Source organism: Amborella trichopoda, chromosome 12 (assembly GCF_054954075.1).
Source record: "Amborella trichopoda isolate Santa Cruz 75 chromosome 12, AtrichopodaSantaCruz75HAP2 v2.0, whole genome shotgun sequence".
Classification (NCBI taxonomy): Eukaryota; Viridiplantae; Streptophyta; class Magnoliopsida; order Amborellales; family Amborellaceae; genus Amborella; species Amborella trichopoda.
Window position 1 is genome coordinate 20,542,796 of NC_142347.1, and position 22,123 is coordinate 20,564,918.

The following is a 22,123-nucleotide window of genomic DNA, read 5'->3' on the forward strand; positions in this document are numbered from 1 at the left end:
TCCATGAAGCAAAGTTGGTCCCATCAAACCTTTCGGTTTTCAGGATCTCAGAGATGAAGGTATGAGCAGCCGTATATTTCTATTCTCAAGCAAAAATAAGAAAAGACTCCTAATGGCAATCAAGTAAAACTAGATCTGATACTGATGAAAGGAAGACCTATGTGATCTTTTGTCGGTAAAATACAATTTTTTTTAATAATAATTACCCCTTATAATTTTGGCAACAAGATTACTCACAGATGGTCTTATTACAAATAATAGAAATTTCAAAAATAAATAACACATCGATAAAATAAATCTCAACTATTTGATGCCATTTATACAACCTAATACTCTACTTGAGAATATAAAATAAAAGAACTAACAAATAAATGAAAAAAAGCCAGAGATTATCTCAACCGGGCCTTTTATACCCCACACCGAGTCACCACATCCAATGGCACGAGATCTGTAGTTTAGCTTCAATCTCGAATCGGGATAGCTGATTTCAGCCAAACTAGGTAACCACCCCTTAAAATCTCCACTAAAACTTTAACCCCCAAAATTAACTTAAGTCTAGAGAGGAGAGAGAGTATCACCTAAAATTTAGAGAGAGAAATTAGAGAGAAAAAGATGGAGGAGAGAGAGTGAGGTGTGTCTCTCTAGTAGAGAGAGAGAGGTGAGAAGAGAGAAGAGAGGTTGTGTGTGTAGAGATTGGGGAAGAGCACCCCTATTTATAGTGTTTATTTAGGTTTAGGGTTTCTTAGGGTTTTCCCATAGTTTGCTTCTTTCATGAGATTGAATCTAGACTGTTGATCAATGTGACTTGTGCAGTGAGAGATCTGAGTCATCCATTCAATAAATGGGCCATCAATATTATGGAAGGTGCTATGACCATTATCCCCCTTTCCTTAAACCATTTTCCCAATAAAATAAATATCATGCATTCCATAAAATTGTATGATCCATCTCATATATTCCATAAAGATATGTCAAATATTATTAAGTAAATAAATACTACCAAATATAAATAAGATAAGGTCAATATTTATTATTTATTCAAATTGATCATATCTCTTTAAAACAAACTTGCTATAAAACAAATAAAGCCATGGTCAATATTTCCCTTCCAAGATTTGACCACATGCCACAAATCAAACTTATCTTAACTTAAAAACTTGAACATAAAGCAAACAAGAGAATCCAAAGAGGGTAGGGCGTGCCACCCTTTTGTGGCACATGTGGGCCCCCACCCACATGCCACATGGTGGGCCCACATGCACTTTGGGGCCCCATATAATTTTATTAAAAGTATGAAAATTAAATTAAAACGAATTAAAATATATTTGAATTTTTTATCACTCTGTAAAATCAATAACTGTATTTTTATAAAACCAAAAATTACAAATAAAATATTTAGAGATTCATAAAAATTCAGATAATAAAACTAAATTCATTTTAATAATAAGATAAACACAATTAAATTAATATGATGGGAAAGGGATCCATATGGTTTTAGGAATTCAATCTGTAAATATGGGATACTCCACCTCCAATTGTGCACTACAGACCACATTTGCTTTATCAAATTGACCTAGTGTTTCCCATGATCCACAGTCCAAATAGGGGCTCATTAGCGGGTCACCAAAGTCAGGTCGATGAATCAAGAGGTTGGAATCTCAGTCTATGGATTACAAGTCCTCCCCTAGAGACGAGTAAATGTCACCACGATCTGATGCAGCCACAGCTCTATGGTTGTCACATGCATGCGCTTTACCTAAAGGTGGATATCTGGCTTTCCCGAATGATCTATGATTATGCATGCCTTGTGATGGAACATGGATGAGGTTTTGGCCCCCGTCTCAGTAGACCTACCATCACACACAAGGGTCACACAGTCCCTCGGCTCTCTCATCTAGGCATAAGCTCCGACTTCATCAAGGGTTAACCCAAAACCCTCCTCGGTTAATTCTTTATTCCCAAGTACTTTGAGTTTTCCAACCGACTGGCCTAGATCGATAAACAAAGTTCGGTATAAGCAAACATTATTCGCTTAGTATGGTCTTCGATGGACCACACTCCTAGTGAGTTTATGTTTCACTATAAAAGTATTTCAATACACACTCATAAGGCCTTTAAAGGCTACATATACCCAACACATCTGCCTGCCACTTCCAGAGAAACTTGAGAGAGTTGAGATAGTGCCATCTTGGGGGTATTCCATATCCCTACACAACAAGGCAGCAATACACATGAGAGTCATATTCACCGATCAAGCCACAAACTGTTTTTCCAGTTTTGGGGTGGATAATTTGGGTGAATGAATACTATAGCACAATGGATGTGGAAAACCATAGTATTGCTGCAGTTATCACCATCAGATGAAACGCACAGCAAAGGGAAGAATGTAACCCGCTTGAGCAGGACATGACCCAATGGCAGGCACCACTCTCCCCCATCAATATCCATTTCATTCAATAGTGATGACCTTGGTGGACTACGGTTTTTGCACTCAACATGCAGACAATTATTGATTGTTGTTAAGCATAACTTGAGTGATATCTCTATGTATTGCTTGAATCAAACCATACAAGGACAAACATTGTTTTAAAAAAGCTACCTTTGAGATAGTGACAAATTTGGATCCTCTTGTAGCATCAGATGGTGGTCATCATGATTGGGAACCCAAGAAAGAGGTTAAGTTTGCTGATCACTACTGATACCTAAGGGCAAATTAACCCCATTTTGATACTGCAAAATCAAAGATAAAACGACCTTGTTTTGTAAATCACATAAAATATCAATCCATGGAAGAGAAGCAATTAAGAGAAGATGATCAATCTGCTTACCTAGTGGTTGCTGCAGGGCAATGCAAGAACTGGTGCTTCGCAAAGTTTTCCTGTTAAAGGGGGATCATGTGTAGGTCAAAGAAACATTCAGGAAAATAAATTCTCATCTCAAAATTAGCTCAAAACTAATTAACCATTCCTTTTTCCATGAGATTGAAACATAATCCTAGTTATGATCTCTTTTGTAAATTTTATGACTGTAATTGTGAATTGTGACGTGATGAAAGACTGTTTCAATGAATGTGAATGAAGTGTTTGTTTAAGTAAACTGAAGAACATTGAAGACATCTATACCAACAAATTAACTATTCAAATCAATACCATGCCACAAATGCAATGTACGGCAAATGTGAAAGTTCTAAAGTGAGAGCAGTACTACCTTTAGGGGTCGAACCCAAGATATTCTTTGAGTGTCTCCGCCATAGCTATGATGCGGTCTGCATTGTCAATCCTCTCTGGATCTGTCCACTAGCTGAGAACAAGAAAATAAAGAAATATCACTTGTTTTTAGCAATAGAAGCCATAAGCAAATGTAACCATGCAATTGGAAAAAAAATTGGTTTATTCTTGATTTAGGGTTGAATTTTTTTATTCTTGCTAGAGCTGCCTCTGCATTTATAAGTATCGGATCTCCTTCTCCATCTATTGCAACTATAACCTCATCAAATGAAGAATCATGATAAGCTTCATCTACTACAGCCAGAGCACTACATTCGTGCCCATTTTTTGAACTAGTAATGTTGATAAGAGAGGAAGGAGATGTTGATGTTGAGGCATCCATGACATGCTTATAGTATACCTGTTCAGTTTATATGGTGAACAATGAGAAGCAAATGGGAGAAAATATAAATATGATAGAAAAGTCATACTTCAAAAAAAAAAAAAAATTCCCTCATGGATTCTATAAATTAAAAATATCAAATACAAATACTCCAAAAAAAAAAAAAAAAAAAACGAGAACCATTGTTCATTCTCAAAATCCAGAAAAATTGTGTCAACCATATGTATGATAAGACTATAAACTTCAAAAGATGACATAGTAACAACCACTTCACTTTTTCATATCATATCCAAACCATTGTTTGCAAATCGTCCGATCTAACCGCTAACCTCTCAGTTAGATTGGAACTGGTTAGTTTTTGTTTTGGCCGGTTAGGGTGATCAACCGGTATTTTAAAAAAAAAAAATTAAAAAAATGTATATAAATTCTCAAAAATAAGGAATTTCATTTGTAATATATTTAAATATTCTTTACATTATGGTCAAGATTAAATTTTTTTTTGGTCATTAATACTCACTTTTATATTTTCTGATACTTTTTAGAAAATTTAAAAAAGAGCCCTTGGAAAATATAAAATGGGTTTAAATCCATTTTTTCCATTAATTTTCAATTTCATTTGAATGTATTTTGTTTTAATCATTCTTTATATGTTTTTCATATTGTAGTAGATTTTTTTTATATTTTTTTTCAACACTTTTTTGGCCGTTTGGGACTTACTCTGTCAGAGCGGTTGAATCGGCTGGTTTATCGGTTAGGTCGGTTAAACCCTTTCAGGCTCATGTCCGGTTAACCGTTCCGGTTCGATTTTACAAACACTGATCTTGATTCAAGGTTCAAAGTTCCATTGAAATGGATCATACAAAACAAAAAGAACTAGCTACAAATAGTGCAAGCAAATATGATTCTCAACATCTTGATGGAACTAACAAATAGCAATAAGTTAATACTTCCGAATTTCAAAAAACATAGAATTTCAAATATTTGGGGTAAAATAAAAAATAAAAAATAAAAAATAAAAAATAAGTAATCTTTTTTTTTTTGGTTATTATCATAGTTGTCCATTTTGGTATGTGATTTTGTCATAATTTTTTATTTACAAATTTATTCATTAATTTACAAAAAAAAAACCCATATATGAACTCAAATTTCAGTAGGGATTTTTCTTTTTGTTACTCGAAAAATAAAGTTTCGAACTCAAAGTTATGTTTTTTACGGTGATTTAGAGACTATAAATCAAACATTTCAACAATATAGAAATTCGGGGGTAAATAAGTAATAGAAAATAAGTGATATGAGAATCTTTTTTTTAGTTATTATAATCTTTGTCCATTTTGGTATGTGATTTTTTCATAGTTTTTTATTTACAAATTTATTTATTGATTTACAAAAACGACAAACTAACCATATATGCTGAGGAAAACATGAAAAGAAATTTCAGCAGGAATTTTTAGAGTTTTACTCAAAAAACTAAATTTCCAAATCAAAGTTAGGATTTTTTTTTGTGATTTACGTACTATAAATTGAAGAAATTGTTTGTTACTTACTGATTTCGGTGCCTAGTTCTGAGTCATCTTGGGTTGGGGTTTTCTCAGTGTGCTGCCTTCTTGAGATGCTTGCAACCACAGTGAGCTGACAAGAGCGAATGAGGAGGGAGAGCAGCTGAAATTTAGAGAGAGAGAGGATGCAAAGCATCTATAGTTGCCCGAAGAGACGAGGGCAAGAGAGAGAGAGGGAGCTAGAGAGAGAGGATGCAAAGCATCTATAGTTGCCCGAAGAGACGAGGGCAAGCGAGAGAGAGGGAGCTAGAGAGAGAGGATGCAAAGCATCTATAGTTGCCCGAAGAGACGAGGGCAAGCGAGAGAGAGGGAGCTTCTCAATGAAGCTTCTGATTCACAGAGAATCGCAGAGCACGCAGGAGGAGGGGGTATGGCTGAAATTTGTAGGCGCTTGAAGCATTTCAGCCAATCAGGGCTTTCGTGTGCGAGGGGTTTTAAAGTGAATCAGTGCCCTACGTTTTATTTAATTTCAACAGATATGAGGAGGCAAAAACACTGTTCTTTATCGCTTATAGGTGTTGGGAAGACTTTTCTTCTCTCTCTCTCTATATATATATATATATATGAAATGGATCTTGTCAAACAATGGTACAGATTCAATCTGGGCCAATCTAGCAGTTACAGTCTCATTTTGTATTTGAATTTTCTTTTTTCTACAAAGTAAATCAATTGAAATTTTAGGTGTTCATTTTCTTCATCAAGGTGCACCTAATAAAAATATAAACATAATTCACAAAACAAAAATTGACCAAAATACCCTCGAAAAGTTTCAAATATATTTTGATTAATATATATTTTATAAATTACTTTTTTTAAAATTTTTATTCGGTTCTTGTAATTTTGAAAAATATAGGCTCAAAATTTCAAATGATTTGGATTTGTATAAAAAGAAAAAAAATTAGTATACGAAATGAGGTCATGACCATTGGAATAGGCCCAGATTGAATTTGGGCCATTGGCTGATAGCCTGGGGGCTGATAGGATCCCTTCTCATATATATATGAAGTAATTTGATGTGACTATGTCATTGTATTATAATGAAAGGCCTAGGCCTTATGAGAAACACTTTAAAACTAATCGAAAAATTGAAGTTTCGGTGTCTAAAAACCTTCAAATTGACCCTCTCAACCTTAACTATTGTGGTTGTGAAAAATAATCAGATATCAAACCCTGAAAAGTGTGTATTCTAACCATTATCTGGACCACCAATTTTTCAAATGCTTACAGATTTGCAATATTTAAGCTTTTCTTTAACCTCGAATCTCATAGATGGTGTTGAGATTGATATTATAGCCATCTTAAAGATATCCGATGCCCAAAGTGCTTTCTGGAGAAGGATTCAAAATGAAACTCTACTTATTTTTACATAAAACCTCGGCCCTGAAGTTGTGAGTGGCCCGATGCACCTATTGTTGTGTGGTCCCCGTCCAAGATCATGCCAAAGAATTTTGAACTAAACTTTTAGGATGTGCTAATCTCAACCATGATCATAATGATTGTGAATATGGAATGTCTTTCCTTTTTAAAAAAATTATAAATGGTATATTTTAAGTTGTTTTCTCTGCCACCCATTTTAACTTTTTGTGAATGTACTATTTTTTAGGTCCATCTTAGATATGGATGTTTAATGCTTAAGGGACCGGACAAACAATAGGTGCGACAGTTGACTTACCAAAATTGTGGTTATACATATATATATATATATATGAAAAAGATGGGATTAGCCCACTAGCTCATATGAACATATGAGCCTAAAGTCTGGGCCGATCTAACGATCACGGATATTTGGTGGTATTTGAATTTTTTGTTTTTCTTTCTACAAATCCAAATCACATAAAATTTTAAGCGTGTGTTCATAAAAAATAGATAAATATTCAAAAAATATCAAAAACATATTTTACATGAAATAAAATGACCAAAATACCCCCGAAAGATTTAGGGGTATTTTGGTCATTTTATTTTTTACTAATAATTTGTTTTATATTTTTATTAGGTACGTCTTGATGAGAAAAATATACATCTAAAATTTCAAGTGATTTGGATCTGTAGAAAATAAAGCACTATCGGACATCCGTGATGGTCAGATCGATCCAAAGTCAATCTGGGTTGTTGGGCTCATATGTTTATATGAGCTAGTGGGCTAATCCCATCTTATATATATATATATATATATATATATATATGGAAGATGCTAGGGTGAGCCTACTAGCTCACAGGAAAAAATGAGCCCAACAAAAAATTGGGTGAGCCCACTAGCTCACAGGAAAAATGAGCCCAACAGCCCAGATTGAATCTGAGCCGATCTGACGATCACAGATGTCTACTAGTGTTTGAATTTTAATTTTTTTTTCTACAATTCAAAATCACTTGAAATTTGGAGCGTATGTACATAAGAAAGAGTGAATCTTTGAAAAATATCAAAACAATATTTTACATGAAATAAATTGACCAAAATACCTCTGAAACATTTTGAGGGTATTTTTGTCAATTTTTATTTCACAAATTATTTTGTTTATATTTTTATTAGGTGCGGCTTGATGAGAAGAACATACGCCTAAAATTTTAAGTGATTTGGATTTGTAAAAAAAAACTTAAAATTCAAACACTACTAGACATCCGTGATCGTCAAATAAGCTCAGATTCAATCTGGGCCGTTGGGTTCATTTTTTCTTGTGAGCTAGTAGGCTCATCTAAGTTTTTTCCTATATATATATATATATATATATATTAAAGGGTGTGGTTTGTATAGAGCCTAGGCTCTAAACAAAAAAATTAGAACCTGTTTTAATACTGGAAATCTTTAGGATAGCCTTAAAATATATTTTCATCTTTATTTATAAAGTTTAAAGCTTAAAAAATAGTGTAGATCGACAAATCTATAAAAACTTGAAAATATTGAAAATTAACGGTGTAAAAATGCATTACTAAATACACTATTTCCAAAACTTAAATTACATTTTTTCTCATGTCCATGGATCTTGATGTCGAGATGATCAATTTGAGGATTTTTGGGCATCAAAACAACCTCTTCTAGTGAATATTTTGCTCTAATTTGATTGTTTAAAACCTCGGCTCTATATAAAATTTTCCCTATAATAAATATTACACTTTCTGTATATGATATGATACACAAAGTAACTGCAAGATCTTCAACGATCTCTACAGTCCCCCTCAAACTAAGGCTAGTTGAACAACATTAGTTTGTCAATGAGATAGACATGACAAGATTGAGTCAATAACTTGGTAAAAATATATGCAACTTATTGTTGTGAGGCAATATGTCGGAGGGTAGCTTCTCAATCAACTTTGATATGCTTTGTGCGCTCATGGCACATTGGATATGATGCTCATATTATCAGCACACAATGGAAAATGAGATCGACGAAGAATATTCAGGTTATGTAAGAGACCTCTCAACCAATTGATTTCACTATAAGAAAAGGACATGGCTTGGTATTCGACTTTTATAAAAGATTTCGACATAATATGTTGTTTCTTATATTTCTATGATTTGAGAGAGTCTCCGAGAAATACACATGATCAAGTGCTTGAGCATCAAGCATCGAGTATTTGGGCATCCTACCCAGTTTGCGTGTGATATATGAGACGAGTCATAGTGAGACAAAATCGACTGCCAACCAGTTGTATATAAAGGGTGGGATCTAAAAGATCATCCCCATCATCCTTTCTATAGTTTATATTTACCTCCATTAGTGTATCAACTCATTTATCATCAGTTAAGTTGGCCAGCTAGATCAAATATTTGATGTACTGCATTTAGTTAGTTATATATCCATCAGGGGAGTAATGAATCTCTAGATCAAGAACGTAAGTCAGCGGATCCAAATATTTCATTTTGAATAAGTGATTGAGACGCTCTTTTAAGTGTTGGATATTGTCAAAATTGTCTCCTGTGAGAGGAATTATTATCCCTGGGGAACAATGCTGGGTAAATAATGAATAGTCATGAGCATTTTTTGTGAATCTAGTATCACGAATGACCAGTTGAAACCATTCAAGCCATGCTTCCATATGAGAGATAATCCACTATCTAATAGCTAAGAGGTCTAAATCGTCATTTTAGAACTTGGAGTAAATATTTCTTCGTGGTCTATGCCATATACCTACTTGTAATTTTGAGCAACTAATCATGCTTTATATCACACAATCCCTCCATTAGATTTAAGCTTCATAAAAAAGACCTATTTACTTCCAATAATAAATGTATTCGGAGGGTAAGCACTTATATCTGCTTCCATGACCTCCTTCCAACATAGCATAGTAGTGCTTGCTGGTAGTTGGAACGAATATCAACTGAATCTAAAAGGGAAAACAATGATCTAGGAAATAAATAAAGATCCAGGTGGTTGGGAGGAATATCAATAATAAAAATAAAGATCTAGGTGCAGTGAGAAGTCAAAATCATCAGGGTTATATCGGTCAGGTGGATGAATTACATGTGAAGAACGTCATAATTGGGTAGAGCTATTAGAAGAACATGGTTATGAGAAAAGGAAGAAGGAAGACAATCACTTACAGGCAATGTGAAAGTTTGACCTTGCTCTGGTTGTAGAGTTGAAGGAGACGTAGATTGGTTTCATTTACCCTATTGTTGATGCACCCAGTGCTGCGATGTTTTATTAGTGGAACTGTCATAAGAGAAATTTGGTAATAAGGAGCATATGACCCTATTGATTTCGCAATTGAAAAATAATAAAACAGGATTTCTAGAAAAACGACATTGCGAGACACATGTACACGACAAGCAACAATATCATATATTGGAAAAAGCTGAGATTAGCCCACTAGTTCTACAAATCCAAATCACTTGAAATTTCAAGTGATTTTCATTTGTAGAAAAAACAACTAAAATTCAAACGCTACCAGACATCCGTGATCTTCAGATCGGCCCAGATTCAATCTGGGCTATTGGGCTCATATGTTCATATGAGCTAGTGGGCTAATCCTAGCTTTTTCCTATATATATATATATATATATATATATATATATATATATATATATATATATATATAACAATAGCTGGTCAGCTATAATGAATAGTAATATAGGTGGAATGTGAGCCGTCAGATATTCATCATGCGGTTCAAAATGCATACCACTGTTTTGCTTTTAATTATTTTTCTATAGATCATAATGAAATTTTAGACATGAGTACTAAAAAATAGGATGCACAAATAAAAAATATTTTCCAAAATATAAAATCACCGAAATACCCCTGAAAAATGATAGGGGTATTTTGGTCATTTTAAATTATTGAAAATATTTTGTTTATATTTTTATATGCTTCGCAATAGTGTTAGGTGTATACATCCAAAATTTCATACTAATCAGATTTATATAAAAAAAAAAGTAAAATTTAAATAATGATGTGCATTCTGAATGACATGATGAAGATCTAACGGCTCCCATTCCACGTATATACTATTCATTATAGTTGGCCAGCAGTTGTAAGGTTTACCATATATATATATATATATATATATATGAACTTGTAGACACACCTTAGAAATTCAAGCTAAGAGAATTCTTAGATTTGAAGTTCGAAAGACCACATTAAAACTTAATGAACCATAGTGAACCTAGACCCATTAGAATTATCCCAAACTATCTAAAACCATGTCCATGCTGTTGTAGACCCCAAGAGCTTTCCAACAATCCAAGAATCATCAAAATCCATTCTATTAAGTTAAGAGAGAAATGGTAAGAGAGAAATGGTGAGTGAGAGAGAGAGTGAGGCATGATTGTCTTTATGATTTTGAGCGAGTTAAAGGTATGCAGAGAATAGCCTCCATTGAGAGTATACACAAAATAAAGGCTAGAATTTTAGAATCTAAGGTTTTGCCATCATTATACACTCAACCTTGACCTTGCTCATAAATACTTGTGGGGTGAAGAGATTTTATCCATTCATCCCTTAGATCAACCATCACATACTGGTGATTCTCATCGTGTAATCACTTTTATTAGCAAAAAGGAATAAATATAGAAAGTTATTATTTTCAAATCTCAACTTCCATGATAAGCAAATTCAGGGGAAAGGACAAATGTAAGTCTAAAGATTATGCCGATAAAACTGTATGGAAGAGTGGCTCTTGTCTGCGAGTGAATCAAATAGATATTTTTTTCTCTTTTTAAATAATTAGCAAATGATAAGGAAATAAAAGTATGTAAAATTGTAGGTGATTAAAAACAAACTATAAAACCAAGAATTAGTTGGAAAAGTCCTTGAAATAAAGTAAAAATGACAGAGCATGTTGACAGTTATAGCAACAAGATATTAAATTTTTTATATTGATGAATTACAACATATTGAGTTTCCAATTTTGTGGGATTACAACTGTAGTGAGATTTGTTTCTTACAAGACAAGATTTATAACTCTATAAATATCTGATAAATCAAAGTAATTCCTATGAATGTAGGCATCTTTGTCGAACCACTTATATGTTCTGTTGATCTATTTTCTCTCGTCTTAACTATTTCATTTATTGCAACTTCAATATAGTATCATAGTAGGCCAATCTATTGCTGACCGTTGATAGAGAAAGAAAGTCTAATACATTCATCACCCATCATCTTCGTTGATGTATTGGTAGCTTGGACGGGTTTCCCCAGCGTCCCTTGCTTTGCTGACCCTTGGCTGAAATCAAACCCATCAATTTGCTAGTTATTCCATAATGTTGCAGCTGTATTTTTACTGGCGAAGCACTTGTTGTTTAAGGAAACATATGATGGCTTGAACTTTCACTTCATGACTAATGGATAGGATGGTCGCCGAGAATAACCTATGCTCCATAACTTGTTGCTTCTTCATATGCAATACAAAACTCAGAGCCAGGTAAGATTTTCAGTGTCTTAGTAGCCTTGGAAAGAAACCAGTTATACATAATTCCAAAAGCATGCATATTCTTTTGTCTTCACATTTCGATCATAACATTCATACTTGGGACCTTTAGATTTTGAGCGGTCGAAATAGAAACTCAACTTGGGCATAACTCTAAAAGAAAACGATTTGCTAAATCACCCATCCATCAATTTTATTGTTGGTGAATTCAAAAAGATATTTTTTAGTGTGCAAATATTTTTGCAAACTGCTTTGGTATGCAAAGTGCATATTGTTTGTCGGCTATTGGTTTGCAAATTATTGGATCTTGGTTTGCAAATTATTGGAGCTTGGTTTGGAGATTCTTTTGAGGGTATTTTTTTTGTTTCTCGGCATGGTCTCTAGTCCAATATTTGTAAGAATCGGTTTGGATACATAATTAGGAAGAAAATCATGAATATTTGATTTCCAAACTGTTGAAGAAAATGTTGAGAAATCTTCTTTAATTTCTAATAATGAAGAATATGTAACAAAAATGTCTCAAACTAGTGATGGAGGTAGAGGCCCTAACAACTATCACCATAGTGGAAGGGATTGTGGTAGTAGACAGGGTCCTAGGTGTGATCACTGTAAAAATATAGGATATGTGAAGGATAGCTTTCGGGTATTATACCCACACTTAAGGCCCATTAATAACAAGCCAACTGATAAAACTACTGCTCAGGTAGAAACAACTCAAACTCATCACTGAATTTGCGATCATTATCAGCAACCAAGTAACACCAATGATTTTTCCTCCACACAAGGTCTTTCTTCTTCTTCATTCCCGGATATAGGTAACCCTTATGCTTTCACATCTTTCTGTGACACTTTTCCTTGGATAATAGACTCAGACACCATGGATCATATGTCTGGTAACCTACATTATCTATTCAACCTCTAACTAATGAAAATATGAACCTTATGTCTATTGCTAATGGGTCCTTAATTCCTGACTAAAGTGTTAGAGAGACCAAGTTCTTCTCCAAGTTGCATAACTTTGAAATTATATTTATGTCGTCCTTTCCATCTAACGTGATGCCTGTTACTATAATTACTCAGAGCATGAATTGCAGTATTATTTTTTCTCCCAACTTTGTAACTTTTCAAGACTGGCCACGGGGAGGAAGATTGGTGAAAGAATATTGTCTCACAGGCTATATATATTTAATTAGGAGAATAAGACTTTGGTTGCCAGTCAAGATAATTGAGATATTAATAAATTGTGGCATTGCAGATTTAGACACCTTTTAGATAAGGTTTTGAATTTTTAATGCCCTCTCTATCTTTAAACTCCTATTTTTGTGAAGTTTGTAAATTCTTAAAAGAGACAAGACTTCCTTTTCCGTCTTCTATGCATATGTTTCAAAAGAACCATTTTATTTGATACATTCTAATTCTATAAAACAACTATCGGCTTGGATCAAAGCCAAAAAACCAATTTTCGTGAGATTATTGATTGAAATTTAGGGATTTTTTAGCGGATTAGGGTTTTTCGCCAAAAAACGAATTCTATGGTTATTCTTCATCAATTTGATCATTTTTTTTTGTTGAATGATCATGGTAGTACAAGCTTTCATGAATTTGTTGTTTTGCATTTTAATTTTACAATTCTTTTTTTGAGCTCTTGTTCTTCCCTTTTTTTATCAAAAAATTCATCAAAATTCTTCAACATTCATCTTTTTTGACGAATAATGGAGGAGAATCACTTTTTAAGTCCATAAAACATCGATTGGAGTGGATTGAATCCCAAAAATGTCGGATTGTGAATTGTGTTTACTGAAATTTGGGTTTTTGTTTAGCGTATTAGGGTTTTCCACCGAAACTCGATTTCTATGGATCTTCTTCATGAACTTGATCCATTTTTTTTGTTTTTACTAAATGATCGTGGTAGAACATGCTTTCATCAATATCAGGTATGGTGATTTTTTGTTCTATATTTTAATTTTACGATTTTATTTTGAGCTCTTGTTCTTTCCCTTCTCTCCATTGATTTGATTAAAAAAATTTAATTTTATGATTTCTTCTTAGAAAGGCTTTTATCCTATTTCTTTTTTCTATCGGGAGTCCTTGTATTCATGAACTGCCATATTGGCGGTAAGAAACTTATATACACATGTATATACATTATTAGTATTTAGCTGTATTCTGTGTTTATCACTTTTCTGTTCCATGTGGTAGATATACTTGCACGAGAATTTTAATATTCTAAATGTTGAAGAACCTAATGAAAAATATCAAGATATAATAGTTAATATTCTAAATGTCAAATAACCTAATGAAGAATCTCAAGACAAATTAGTTTTACTGGATCATTTGCATGCACATAGTTTCTTTTTTTTTTCTTCAAAGAAATCCTTTACTTCCACATTTACTAGTCAAGTAAAATTGTTTGAATTTCACATGTGTATAATCTTTAGGAGTTTATTGTTTTGTCATTTTTATTATTGATTTATTTATTTATTTTTGCAATGTTGGTATTTTTGCTGTTCCACTTTATCACAGTTTCCTTGTCTCGCTTAGTGACGTTCGTGTTTCTAGGTCAACCCTCATACACATCAGCTCAAGCTCTGTGACTTTAGAAGTGCAAAAGGTTTGGTGGATTTTACTTGCTGCAGAATCAAATTTCTTTATAACTGCAAAAACTCATGTTTCTGGTTTTGATGATTTATATATTCTGATTGACTGGTGAAGGAGGTGCCAAATATATCATATATTTTATCTAGATATTATAGAGCTCTGGGACTAATATTTGGAGCCACCGAATACACCTAAGAGATTGGCATTTGGCCAACTGGTTGTGTTTAGGCTAAACTCCTGCTTGGACATGTCAATTTTTGCTATTGATTTCATTATGCTTGTGTCACTGCTTTAATAATCATATATGATGAAATTGTATGGTGGCTAATTTATCAACAATGAAACTTGTAGAGATTATAAAGGTAATATCACATTTTTTGAATTATGATTAGTCAATTGCGGTTGTTATGGCTATGACTGTGATGTGCATTCTTTCTATGTCTTTTGCTTCCTTATCCTTTTTATTATGCATTCCTATTTTTACCATTATAGGTTTTAGGTACTCCAACAAGAGAGGAAATCAAATGCATGAATCCGAACTATACAGAGTTCAAATTCCCCCAAATTAATGCACATCCCTGGTGCAAGGTATCACATCAAAACCAGGTACGATGATTTGTTGTTTTATATTTTAATTTTACGATTTTGTTTTTGAGCTCGAGTTCTTCCTCTTTTCTCCATCGATTTGATAATCTTTTTTTAATTTTATGATTTTTTCCTGAATGATTGTGTTACCGTAACACAATTTTTAGTTTTGTATTTTTCTTTTTACGAAATGTTTTTGAGGGGTATACATGAACACTTCTAAGGTTGATTTTTACTAAAACATGTTTACTAAAAATATTTTTTTTGGAGGGTCTCGTGCTTTAAAATTCGTAATTGTTATTTTAAATTGATAAATGTCGTTTTGTTCTTCGTTTGAGATATTCAAATTGGTAATTATTATTACCTCATGTCAGACTGTAATCGTGCATTATGTAATGCATCCATGTTGTAATCTACTTGTAACTTTGTATCACGCACTTCATGCATGTCAAATCTAATTTTGTAATAACTACTTGTAACTTTGTAACATGTTGCATAAATAAATTATTTTACAAGTATGAACGAATTCATGCTTGTCAAATCTATTTTTTAATAAGAAGTATTTTGCATGAACAATAAAGATTACTTCATGAACTACCCCCTACACATTATCAATACACATAGTGATTATTTTTCATGTTGAATTGTCAGGTTAATTTTTAACCATTTACATATTAAAACTGTTGAACCATGGCAAAATCCATGGAAGACCTTGCATGACAATATGGGGTCAGATTTGACCTCAATAAAAAAAGATAAAATTATTCGTAATTATTGACAAAAATGAATAATTAGTAGGTTACATAGGTTCAAGCAACACTTGACAGGGGTTATGAAAGATGTTTCTGTGTGTCATAGTGTCCCTAGTAATGTAAGAAAACATATGACGATCATTTTTAATGCTACCAAGGGTAAAAAAATCATAAAGAAGATGATGAATAAGGAAATAATTGGCTTATATACGCCATCGAGAGAGATTGATACATAAGACCAATATAATCATGACTTGGAGATGGCCATGAGAATATGCATACATGAAATGTACCAGAGTGAAAGCAGGTTCAGAATGCCTGGTGGTTATGGCATGGGCATACATCGTGGGTCCATTTCAAGCATGCATGGTAGACTAAGCTCGAGCGTGCATGGTGGGCCTAGCTTGAGTGTGCATGGCAAACTCAACCCGAGCATGTATGGCGGGCTTAGCTCGAATATGTATGGAGGGGTTGGTGGCAATATGTATCCAAAGGCACCGGATGTTGACAAAATTGTTCCTGATTTATCTAGGAGCACTAGTATTGCAGGTCATGGTCGCATAGACCCATTTCTCTTAATGCCTAGGTCACAACTGATGACCCTCAGAGGAATGGTCAAAGGTATAAGGAACATGTTGGACATATATGTTGGTAAATGGTTCTAAGATAAATGGATCCCCTTTGACGCAATCAAGAGCTCATATTTTTCGCCTGTGATCAACACAATCTAGAAAACTGAGCATGAGGTAAAGCCCCTGACAACATATAAGCTCAATGGGACGATCTTGAATGAAGAAGTGGAGGAAATTAGGAATTGGATTGAAGAGTATAAGTAGGGTTAGCCAAGAAAAGGTATTATTCTCATGAGTGATGGTTGGTTGAATAAAGTTAGCAAGAATGAATATCTTAACTTCTTGGCTTATTGTTCAATGAGATATCCTTCTTGTTTAACAAAGACATTTTAGGGAAAAGGAGGGATGAAAAGTTCCTAGTACAACTATTTGACCAGATAGTGGAGGAGGTGGGAGATAAGCATGTAGTCCAGTTTATTACGGACAATGCGAGTGCTTGTGTTTTTGCGGGCAGCAAGTTGATAGATAAGAAGAAGCATCTATTATGGACCCTGTGTGCTGTACACATCAATCTTATGTTAGAGGTGATCAGTGAGATCCAAATTGTAACAGAGGCTCTACAGGCAGCGTGATTTGTGTCAATATTTATGTATAACCAGTCTAAAATCCTATTTTTGTTCAAAGAACAATCTGAGAAAAGAGAGACAATCAAGTCTGCCATAACTCACTTTGCGACAAATTGCTTGATGTGGCTCCATTCGGCAATCCCAAGCCGCATTGAAGAGGTTGTTTACCAGCGAAGAGTGGTCAAAAGATTGCCTCTCGAAGTCCAGAAATTGGTTAAAAGTGGAGGGCATAGTCATAGATACGAGGTTCTGGTCTCAGTGTTCCAGTATCGTAGATGTCACTGCCCCTTTAGTCACGTTATTAAGAATGGTAGATGCTAACAAGAAAGCTACCATGGGCATCCTTTACGAGGGTATTGAGAGGGCCAAAGCAGCTATTGGGAAGAAGTGTACTTTTGTTAATAACGTGATCGAGATTATAAAAAGAAGATGGGACACCAAATTGGGCCACCCAATTCATTATGCAGGTACATATATTTATATCCTTAGAATGTTTAATTCCAAAATATTTTTTTAATGTGCATTTAAATGACCTTTCGCTATCTATGTATTTTCTAGGTCTCTACTTCAACCAAATTTTTTTCTAGTTGACAACCTGAACATCCCACAAGATTATGGAAGGGGTTAGATACATTATTGCCAGGCTGGAGAGAAGTCATCGAAACCAAGTAGTGGCAATACAGGAGGTAAGAGTTAATATTTGAGTAAGAACTTCATTGAATTGTTATATTTGTGATGAATAACTAATGTACTAAAACAAAATATTTTTTTTTAGCCTTTTATGTATAAGGATGCTGTAGGATCCTTCAGAACTAGATTTGCTAAGAGTTCACGAATTAAGATAGATCAAGGTTAACTCCTAACTAATATGTTGTTATTTCATATCTTTAATTTTATGAAATGTTCTTGCCCTTACAATGCTTTTTGTATTTTAATCCAGCTGAATGATGGGAGATATTTGGTAGTGAAGCACTTTACCTAAGGAGGATAGCAATCAAGGTGTTGTTCTAAACATGTTCTGGACTGGGTGTGAGTAAAACTGAAGTACGTTCCAATGGTTGCACACTGCTAAGAGGAATCGACTTGCTTCAGAGAGGCTTCATAAGCTAGTCTATGTTCATTATAACTTGAACCTCCGAGAGTTACAAATAAAAATGAAGCTTGAAGACTAAGGGCCGATAGATTTGGATTTGATATTTGTCACCTACACAATAGAACAATGGGTAGTAGAGGAAGATGAGCCAGTGTTGCGCAAGATAGCATTCCTTGAGATTATAGGTGAGATAACCATGAAGAAGGTGATGAGAATTATGAAAGAGAAAGCAACCCACCAACATATCCACAATTCGTTAGGGACGTCGATGGTGTTGCACCTAATGAGGGAGAGTGGGAAGGGGATATAAGGGAAATGAGACAAATGATGGTTTTGAGGCCATCCTATCCAAACAAATTATTCACATATTGAATCTCAACAGCAAGAGGGTAGGGGTGAGCATGACAGTGCAGGTGAGCATGATGGATGAAAAAGCTTCGGGGATTTTGGATTAGAAGCGCAAGGAAACACTAACACTCAGGGATTTGGGAATAATTAAGTGCCCACAATTTGGATGATTTATTCCTAGATCGAGTCAATGTATTGTCACATGTATTCAATGGATATTACCAACGTGACCAATATGAAGAAAAACATCGTCTTTCATTTTAGTATTAGATCGTATTATATCAATTGTACGCTTTATGCTTTATTGTAGTCTATGTATGAGTATGTACTTCATTCACGATAATTCTATGCTTCTCATTTTGTGAGATGTAAATTTAATGATTAACAATAGTTCATACTGGGAAAAAACATCTCAATATTCGCATATTGATGCAGAAAATGAAAGTTATCAATGTAGTACCCCCATTTCATATTGGATTTTTAAAAACCAACATTTATAATGATTCTTAATAATTTTTTTAGATTTTTTTATGGTCGAATCTGAATGATTCGGTCAATTCCCTATCCACTACATCGATTCACCGATCCAGATGGATTTTTGGGGTGCCCGGTACCTGGTTTAGGGCACCTATTTGTTTTTTAAACTACTGATTCAAAGAATTTGCCAAACTGATTTTCACTCAATATAATGACAATATTAGAATTCTACAAACTAATAATGACACAGAGTATGTGAACAAAGATTTTTCTGAGCATTTACGTAGTCTTGGTATTATACACCAAATATCGTGTGTTGAAATACCTCAGCAAAACAAAGTTATTGAAGGAAAAATAAGCAACTTTTAGAAGCTAAAAGGTCTTTGATGTTTCAGATGCATGTTTCCAACATTGATTGGTCTGAAACTGTTTGTATTTGCTTGCTATTTGGTTAATAGACTTTCGAGCAAAATTCTTAAAAATAAATCTCCCCTTGATGTTTTGAAAAATAGAAAATTTGATTTATCTCATCTGCATATATTTGGGTGCATGCCTTATGCTCATGTGGCTGGGTACGATAGGGATAAAGTTGTTAAACATTCCTATAGATGTATCCTTTTTGGATACTCCTCTACTCAAAAGAGATACAAATGTTATGATTCCACAACTAGAAAAATTTGTATATCAAGAAATATCCAATTTGTTGCAATATAGTCCTACTTTCATGACACAATAGATAGTGGTTTGGAAAATAGTACTCAAGGGGAGTGTTCAAGAGGTCCTTTGCCCTTGCCTAATATTAGTACCAAAACATATGGAACAAGTTATGATAATCAAGCTAAAGCTGAAGATCTTCTGAAATTCACCAAACTAGTTTAGAAGAAGAAGACTCCGTTGTAGCTCCACCTGATCCCCTTTTGCACAGGTCTTCTCATATCTCTCAACCTTCCTCTAGATTTCAAGATTTGTATATTTACCATGCAATTTCTTGTTCTGTTCAAAATTATATTTCTTATGAAAATATCTCTCCTGGCTATTTTTCTTTTGTGATTTTCTATTTCTATTAATTCAGAGTCAACCAATTTTCAAAATGCTACTTCTCAACCTATTTGGAGGAAGGCTATGAAAGAGAAACTTCAGGCACTTGATAATAGTCATACTTGGGACATTGTTAAGTTACCTAAAAGGAAGAAAACAGTTGGATATAGATGGGTTTTTGAAATAAAATAAAATAGTGATGTGTTTGTTGAGAGATATAAGGTCAGGTTGGTGGCGAAATGATTTACCAAAACTTATGGAGTCAAATATAAAGAAACTTTTGCACTAGTTTCCAAAATGAATATTGTTTGTGTTCTTTTATTTAATATAGTTAATTGTGGTTGGTCTTTGTACCAAATGAATGTTAAAAATACCTTTTTACATAGTGACCTTGAAGAAGAAGTTTGCATGAGTCTTCTTTCAGGTCATTCTAAAGCAAAGAAGAAACGTATTGTATGTAAATTAAAGAATGCCTTGTATGGACTTAAACAATCACCTCGCACATGGTATTCGAAACTCGGCTCAACTTTGATGAACGTCAGGTTTATTACAAGTTCAACTGATTCTTTGATGTTTATAACAATGGGAACTTCATGTACAACAATTATACTCATTTATGTTGATTGTATTATCATTTCAGGTAACGATAAAGAAAACATCATGAAGCATGAAAATTATCTTCACAAGAAATTTGACATCAAAGATCTTGGTCAATTAAAGTACTTTCTCGACATTGAAGTAGTACATTAAAAAAAAAGACTCTTTATTTCTCAAAAAACATATGTATTATATCTGTTAAAAGAAACGGGGATACTGGGAGTCAAACCCGTTGACACTCCCATTGATATTACTTGCAAGTTTAATTCAACAAATGGAAAATCTCTTGAAGATGTGAGCCGCTTTCAGAGACTTGTTAGATGATTTATTTGGTTGTGACACGACCATATATAATGTATGCGGTTAGCCATATGAGCCAATTTGTGCATCCTCCTAAATCATGTCATATGGAGGAGGTCAATAGGATTCTCAGATATCTTAAGTCGTCACTCAGTAGAGGTATTTGAATGAAACCAAATTGTTACACTAGCATTATTACTTATAATGATGCTGCTTGGGTAGCTAGTCCAATTGACAAGAGGTCCACTACTGACTATTGTACATTGGTAGGAGGAAACTTAACTACTTGAAAAATCAAAAAACAAAATTTGAATGCTCGATCCAATGCAGAGCCCAAAATATAGTGGTATGGCTTCAACTACAAGTAAATTGATATGGCTAAACTACCTACTTTGAGATACGGGGTTCCCAATGGTCAATCCAATTGAGATGTTTTGTGATCATCAAGCAACTATGCATATAGCCTCCAATCTAGTGTTTTATGAAAGAACCAAGCATATGGAAGTTGATTGGCACTTTGTGAGAGAAAATGTTCAGTAAAAAAATATTAGTATTCCTTATGTTTGAAGTGAAGACCAACTTTCAAACATGTTTACCAAAGCTATTGTAAAGATAAAGTTCCATCATATACTATCCAAATTAGGCTCCTTAGATATCCATACACCAACTTGAGGGGGAGTGTTGACAGCTATAACAACAAAATATTAAGTTTCCTATATTGATGGATTACAATATATTGAGGTTTCCAATTTTATGGGATTACAATTGTAATGAGATTTGTTTTAAAAAATACAAGATTAGTAACTCTATAAATCTTTGGTAAAGCAGGATAATCTTTATGAATGCAATATTGGTTTACCCTCCGTGGATGTAGGTATTTTTGCTAAATCACAAATATGTTGTGTTGATCTATTTTCTCTTTTCACTAATCTATTTCGTTTATTGTTTGTATCTTCAACGGAGCACCGCATATGAAATCCAATACGTAATAAAAGATTTGAATTGCATCTTAAATTGATTACCTGTAACTTGAGGCGTTAGTTGCATCTTAATTGCATGGAAAGAGTCATTAACAAAATATTCGTTTTTATGGAAACCCACAAAACGA

At 33.8% G+C, this 22,123-nt stretch overlaps 1 long non-coding RNA gene across 1 annotated transcript; it reads right to left on the reverse strand.

The window, feature by feature from the left end:
* Positions 1-1,923: 1,923 nt before the first annotated feature.
* Positions 1,924-5,645, reverse strand: LOC105420869 (uncharacterized). The gene is made up of 5 exons (XR_966756.3): positions 5,154-5,645; positions 3,208-3,300; positions 2,829-2,878; positions 2,600-2,730; positions 1,924-2,207 (listed from the first exon to the last, which is right to left on the reverse strand). It is a non-coding gene; the product is annotated as an uncharacterized LOC105420869 (long non-coding RNA).
* Positions 5,646-22,123: the final 16,478 nt, after the last annotated feature.